Here is a 7,371-nt window from a genome sequence, read left to right as displayed (position 1 = left end):
GTGTGGCTCAGCGTGTTTCCCTCGCGTTGTGAGGACAATGTAAGGACTGCTGTAGAGGGCCGAGTATGACGATGGCCATGGGGATAACAGTGCTAAGGCTTCATTGACTCTGACCTTTCCACTGGTTTTCACAGGAGCCACCATTTTGTGAGCTACGGGGAGAAGTCACTGCCAAATATAATTGATATGTTATTGATTATGTCACATCCTCGTTTAATATACGTAGAAATATAAAAAGCCTTGGAGTCTCTGAAATATAGGAATTCACAACTTTCAGGTATCTATCGTGTATAAGATAATGTAAAACTCTTCAACATGATTTACCTGCCTTAATTATCACAAAATGTGCAAGTTGTCTCTCTCAAAAAAAAAATTTTTTTAAAGTGTGCCCTGATTGGTTGTAGCTTTTGCCACTTTCCATGGTGTAAATACTCCCACCCCGCCATTTTTAACTTCTCTGTTAGGAAGAAAAGCAGATAATCAGCACTTGTGAGCCCATGAGAGCTGTGTCCAGCACAGCACAAAAACAGAGGCATAGCGGTTGTGGGTAAAGGCCCCGAAATCCTTCACACCACCATCCCCTCTGATGGGCAGTCAGCAACAGCTGACCTCTAATTCCCGCCATATGCGGATGGAGTATTTTGGTGGCAATGAAAACAACTGAATTCTGTTTCCAGACTAGTGCTTCCCTCTCTCTCCTGGTGTATTTGTTCTGTTGTTTTAAGTCAATGCAGCAATGGTTTATAGAGCATTTACAATAGGTAAAGCACTGCCCTAGGCACCACCCACTTGGCCTCCAAAGGGGATGGGAAAGCACCTAACCCCCTCCTGCCAACTTCGGATCAGAAGAGGGGAAATAACTCCTTGTAATTACACATTAGAGTTGTCAAAAGTCCCCCAAATCACCTACGAGAGTGTGGAAAATAAATTGAGGCCCTGTGTTGAGCTGAAATACTGTACTTATTTTTAACCAAGAAAAAATTACAACCTACTACAGACTCCTCTCCTCACCACTCAACATTTTAACTAAGTTTTGCAGTAAAGTTACCAGAATGAAGACGGCATCTCTGACTTTTCTCATTCTCTAACTCAAGACTCATATATGACTAAATCGATGGGCCTTCATGAGCCTCGAAAAGCAGAGTGAATTTCAGCGTCCTTGAACATATATTATCACTCATTGGCAAATATCCCAAATACGGAGCACTACAGAGAATCCTAGCTTTGCAAGTTCACCAATAAGGGATGAGAATTACTACATCTGTGCATCTGTTACTTCTCCGAGCTCTGACTCTGCTTCCTATGAGTGGATTATATCCAGATGGATTTCTGTCACCCGGCTACACCAACAGCATGCGGCATGTTTAATTTATTTCTCTGCAGCTATGCCCTTGTCCTTTCACTTCGCCTGCTTATTTCCCACATCACCCACAGGCTGGTGTCATGTTCTCACTGGCCTGATCCCCTTGTAAGAACACTTCCAGCACACCAGGGCGTCACTGCCTGTGCAGCTGCCAGATGGGGAGACCCTGAATGGAAATATTCACATGTTGAAAGGGTGCCAAGTCATAGACAGTCTTGCAAAACCAGCATGGCTTTGGAGACACAGTGCTGCTAAAGAGTGAGAGGGGCGGTAGCATTTGTGGAACCTTAGCTGTTGTACATGGTGGCATTCGATTATCTGGCTTTGGTGACAGTGGTCTGAGTTTACAATCACTGAACCTTAAAGTAGATATTTTTGGGGTCTCTATTTTCTGCGGGTAAACTGTGATCTTGAGTCTCAGCGATAGCTGTATATGTCTAAAGACAGATTTTTTTTTCCCAGTTGTATTAACAAGAATGTATTACATCACATGGGCATGTACTCACTTCCAAACTAGAAATTCAACTTAGTTAGGATCTGGCCTCACAGGAGAACACAGGCCATGTAAAAGCTTCAAGCAAAAGGGAGATTTCTCACATTACCACGGACTCATTCAACAATGCAAGTTTGTGAAATTCAGCAAGGAGCTGGAGTGAAAACTCTGGGCCAGTGATGGTGAACCTTTTAGAGCTGTCAGTGATAACGAAGAGCCGGCTGTGGCACGTGTGCCACAGTTCGCCACCCGTGCAGTAGGCTGACCTGGTCATTTAGAACAGAGACATAAAGCAGGATTAGGAAGAAAGAATGGAGCCTGGCTCTTCTGAGATACTGCTATACCCACTCTTACCCCCAAATATGAGGAAGGCTAACCAAGGCTGATTACCTGCTGTGATGTTTCTCTAATGCCCTTCCTTGTTCCATCTTCTCAACAGAAAAATGAGTGAGCTCATCTCTCGTCTGTCTTTCAACCTCCTGACTTTACGAATGATCGATTGGACACTACAACTGAGCCCAGAGCCCACCCACCACTGACCTCGTTTGGGACCTAGACTGACTACTTTGTTCTCCCCGACCCTCGAGCAAATGGGGATGAATGACAGTGACACACAGAGTCAGTTTAACATGCAGGCAGCCAGGGTGCTCTGGCCTCTCCATAGGCAGAGGAGCCCCCACTGTCTGGCTTGTCTTGCCTTTACTCACCCTAACACGGGTATGAGCAATCAAAATAACACAAGAGTCACCTGCTTCCCAGTGTGCATTACTACATAATCAGGTAAACAACTTAACCTCAGGTGTCTTAAATCTTCCTTAGAACCTGAAATATGGTATCACCTTTGAGTCCAGTCTTCCTCCCTTGTACTCACAGAAGAGGCCCATTAGGCCTCAGGGCTCACCTGATCTCCAACACTTATCCTTGTGCTAAGCAACGTGCCAGGAGCACTGAATAACGTGGAGAGCTACAGGACTCTTGTTTTCTTTTTCTTTCTTTTTGTTTGTTTGTTTGCTTGTTTGGTTTTTTGAGGTACCAGAGATCGAACTCAGGACCTTGCACTTGCAAGATAGGCACAGTGCCACTGAGCTAAATCACCGGCCCTAAAGGACTCTTGTTTTGGGATGTTCTCGGTGACATATGCACACACTGTATAGCACCCGTAATAAAAGAGAGGGACAGGAAAGGCTCACTTGGGGATGTACCATTCTCACTGTAATGGGAAGAAGACTATGGCTAGTTTCCTTGTCTTCTTTCTTTTTTCTTCTCTGCAAGAGACAAGCACAAATTGGGTGACACTAGGCAGGATCTAGAGAACCAGAGGAAATTGAATTGCAGAGCTGCAATGGCTTGCCTGGCTGAGGTGGTCACTCTTTTGAGAGAGTTCTGCAATCCCAAACCATACACTGGTAGAGTCTTACCAGATGAGCTCATGCTTTCCCCTGGCTTCTCCATCTGCTTCCCAACTCCCAAGTCTTTGTCCTCACTGTCCGGTGCCCATGTCATTCCCTGGCTCCCTAGAATTACTGGTTAGCTGCTACTGAGCTCCGCAATGTGCCCTGGGAATTATGAGTGCTGCATGACTTTCCAGGCAGGCAGGGATGTTAAACCCCCCGTGAAAGAGAAAAATACTACCCTGCCTGAGCATCCACCAAGTTGAAGAAGCTCAGTGCAAACTTGGGTCACTTGTACTCAAAGCCTATGTTCTTCTTACTTTGGGGTTTGCACAACGTGGGTTTTCATGACACAGGGAATACCTAATGCAAAAATATCTGCAGGGTACACCTGGGACTCTAAGCTTGACAACTTATTAGGATGATAAGTTTCCTTTGTCTTAGTCTATAGATCTCAAATGCCCCAGTTAGGAAATAGGAGGTGTTGGACTGGTTGATCGCATTCTACTATCTTAAAGTCCATGAGAGCCCCCGAAGATGCCACTGTATCTCTGTTATTTCTGGGAACTCTGCATCACAGGCTGGAATCCTGAAGATTTCATTATTAGAGAGAAACCCACACTACACAGTGATCACAATAAATGACATTTTTTTTCCAAGCTAGTTCATAGTATTTCAGCCCTTTGTTCCATGAACATGCGCAATTGAATGTTTGCAAGTCCGAGACCTGGTTTTGCTTGGAAAATAAAATATCCCTTACTCAATGTGAATAAGTCCTATATTTGGAAAGGTAGAGACCAAATCTGGGGTATATTCTGGGGGAAAATGCATTGAAGAGGTGAGCTTACTGCAAAGCGTTAGAGAAGGAAAGAGATTAAGCAGTTCATGTAGATGAGCTCTTAGACCTTGTTGAAACAGAAGACTAGAGAAGAAAAGTGGTTTTATCTGATCACATGGAACAGAGGTAAAAGCAGCAGCACTTTTACTGCCAAGACAGATGACAGGCATGATGAGAGAAGCCAAGGGCATATTACAGCAGGCTTGAAGAATGCCAGCCTGAGATCTAACTCAACATTTGAATGCTATAAATTGTGTTAAGAAATAGAAGGCCAAATAAACCTTTGGGACTGTTTGTGACTGATTCAAGATGACTGAGTTTAAACTGCTGCTGCTGAATGGATGGGGGCAGAATAATGGTCTTAGCAATCTGAAGAAATCCTAATAAATCAGCAACAAAACCTGATTTAGCTTACACAGAAAGTGCTGTCAGAGCACAGGGTTCCAGCTCGCTGAGGTCTGTGGTTAAGATGGGACCCGAACGTGGAGCAGGGAGTCACTGCCCTTTGGGACTCCTCACTTCCACACCCCAAGGAGGCTCCAGGAATTGAAGCCGGAAAGCATCTTTTCTGCCCGTGTGCACCACATTCACAAGCTGTGTGTTTTCCTAACATGCCCGTCTCACGCAGGAACCCATGCTATCAACATTCTCCCACTGGGTGGGATCACCTCATCCATCCCTCAGTGCCCACCACAGTGCCAAGGCTTCATTGCCAGTTCGCAATAGATGGGGACATTTGTGTACATTCAGCCTTCCAAAGGTTCATTTAGTGCATTTAGAAATTTTACTCCAAAGTATATAACTAGTGCAGAAATAGACACGTGTTCATTGAAGATACCTACAGAAATATCCATGGCAGGAGCATTTGCAGCTGCCAAAAACCTGAAGCAGTTCCCATACCATACTGCTCTCACATAGTAGTGTAACGTTACTATTAACAGGGCAATGTAGTACACTCATATGATGTAATTCTGTACAGCAACGAAAATGAATCAACTATAGCTACATGGAAAAACGGATGATTTTTCTTTCTTTAGAGAGGGAGAGAGGGTCTGCCTAAGTGGTTCAGGCTGGTCTCTAACCCAGAGAGATCCTCCTGCCTCACCCTCCCAAATGCTGGGATTACGGGAGTGCGCTACCATGCCTGGCTAGAATGGACGATTTTCATGAAGATAATTTTAAGTAAAAAAAAAAAGTAAACCACTAGTGGAAATATACTATACAATTCCATTTTTGTAAAATTCCAAATCAGTAAAAGTACTCGGCTGTGTTAGAAACGGCAGAATGATGACCTTTAGGAGGACACAAACAGAGCTCCTGTTGGAGAGCAGATAAAAGGGCTCCTGGGAGAGCTTCTAACTCCACTCTTAACCTGGATGGTAACACGCATGTGCTTAATTTGTCATGGTTCACAGAACCATGTATTTATGAATTATGCACTTTTTGTTGGAGCTTTTAGTTACACTGAAAAGTTAATGACAGTTGCATCATAACAACAGGTGTTATGCGGTTCCTCCTCAGCTCTGGGAAGCAGCACTTTGCAAGTACCCCAGTAAGTATCTTCCAAGATCAGAGGCCTCCTCCCTCAAAGCTCCGCTTGTCAGGACAAAATTCTCTGTGCGTCTGTGTCCTCTGCGCTCCGACCCTGCTTGCTTGTGGCCCCATTTTGTGTGTCATAATTTGTTATCACCAGCTAACTCCTTGTAAATTGCTTTTTCCACTGAACTGAACTTCCTAGATGCATAACTCATGATTTATTTACCTGTGCATCCCCAAAAGTACATAAGACACTAATTATGGATGTCCAAGAAGCATTTGTGGACTCAGTTTGACCCCTATAGTCAAGGTGTCCTAATTAAGAGAGTGGACATCTTAGTTTTTGGACCTGGTGACTTTAAAAAAAAAGAAACCAGTAAGCCAAGAAGGTGTTCGATACCTTTGCACTGTTACCTGCATCTTAAAAAAAACCTGTCTTCTCACAAACACATTTTAAACATCAACGATGTACCAGGACCTGAGTTTATGGAGAAGACAGCGTTTATCGTCAAGGAGCCCCCAGTTAGTAGGCTGAAGAGGATGAATGAGAATCCAGGGCATGGAAGACTTTCTCAGAAAGTCATGAAAAAGGAGAGATTGCAGGAAAAATGTCTGAAAGGGATTTTTTTTTCTTTTTTTTTGCAAGAATAAAACAGAACAACTTAGCAGAAAAAAGTCCATCTGTCTATTTCTACACCAACTCTCCATGGTCACAGTTTTGCTTAGGGCCTGGCTGTGGATGGTCCGTCACAGTTTACAGCCTGAGCAGGCAGGACCCCGACCTCTGCTCCCAGATGCTGCACCCTGTGTCCTCCATCCCACGCGAGGCTCTGGCCGCTCGGACCCCAGGACATGGCTCCAGGCCCTGGCCCCTGCTGGGCCCTTTCCTCAGCCCGGGAGCTCAGGGGCTCACTGCCCATCATGTTGTTCAAGACGCAAATACACAAGTCTGCCTGGAGGCAAAACAGGACCGCTCCACCTTTCAGGGTGGGTCTCAGCGCGGAGCTCACAGCTAGGTAAGGAAAGGGAACCTCTGGTCTGGTGAGATCCGGGGCTGCTCCGCTACAGCGCCATTTGGGGCCACGTAAGCCTTCGCCGTGGCGGGGTGGGGGGGCTGCCATGCTCCGCGGCTTCTACCTGGCACCTGCTCCAGGACCCTCAGAAGATGCTACCCCGAAAGTCTCCCTGACTTAGAGTAACCATGACGCAAGTTTCCAGCCGATGTTTCCACTCGACTGCTCCGCTGCCATTTAATTTCGTATGAATAGAAATTGAATATTCACCAGTCATTTAACATTAATTATTAATATATGATTAGAAATCAGTAACGTACTTTGCCGCTAAAGGAAAGGCACACGGATAAAGAACCCTAAAGGGAGAGAAGGGTGAGGGCCCAGACCTTGTGCCTTACAGCCTCCTGGGGAATCTCCAAAGCCGGCTAAGAGAGGTGACTTGGGATCATCAGGCTGGGAGCGAAAGGCTCACGCTGTAGGCCACCTCTAATCGGTCTAGCACAGAAGTCAGGGAAGAGTAAGACAGAAAAAACTAGTCAGGCGTGCCGGCACCTGCCTGTGATCCCAGCCCCTCGGGAGGCTGAGACAGGGGAACTGCAAGTTTGAAGTCACCTCTGGGAAACACAGGGGTTTAGTGAGGCCGTCTGAAAAGTAAAATAAATTCTGTAAAGGGTTGGGGTTGTAGCTCAGTGCAAAGGTCCTGGGTTCAATCCCGAGACTCACGGGGGGGGGGGGGG

The sequence above is a fragment of the Fukomys damarensis genome, unplaced genomic scaffold (assembly GCF_012274545.1).
Source record: "Fukomys damarensis isolate Sample0158 unplaced genomic scaffold, DMR_v1.0_HiC HiC_scaffold_31, whole genome shotgun sequence".
NCBI lineage: Eukaryota > Metazoa > Chordata > Mammalia > Rodentia > Bathyergidae > Fukomys > Fukomys damarensis.
This window is presented reverse-complemented; position numbering follows the sequence as displayed.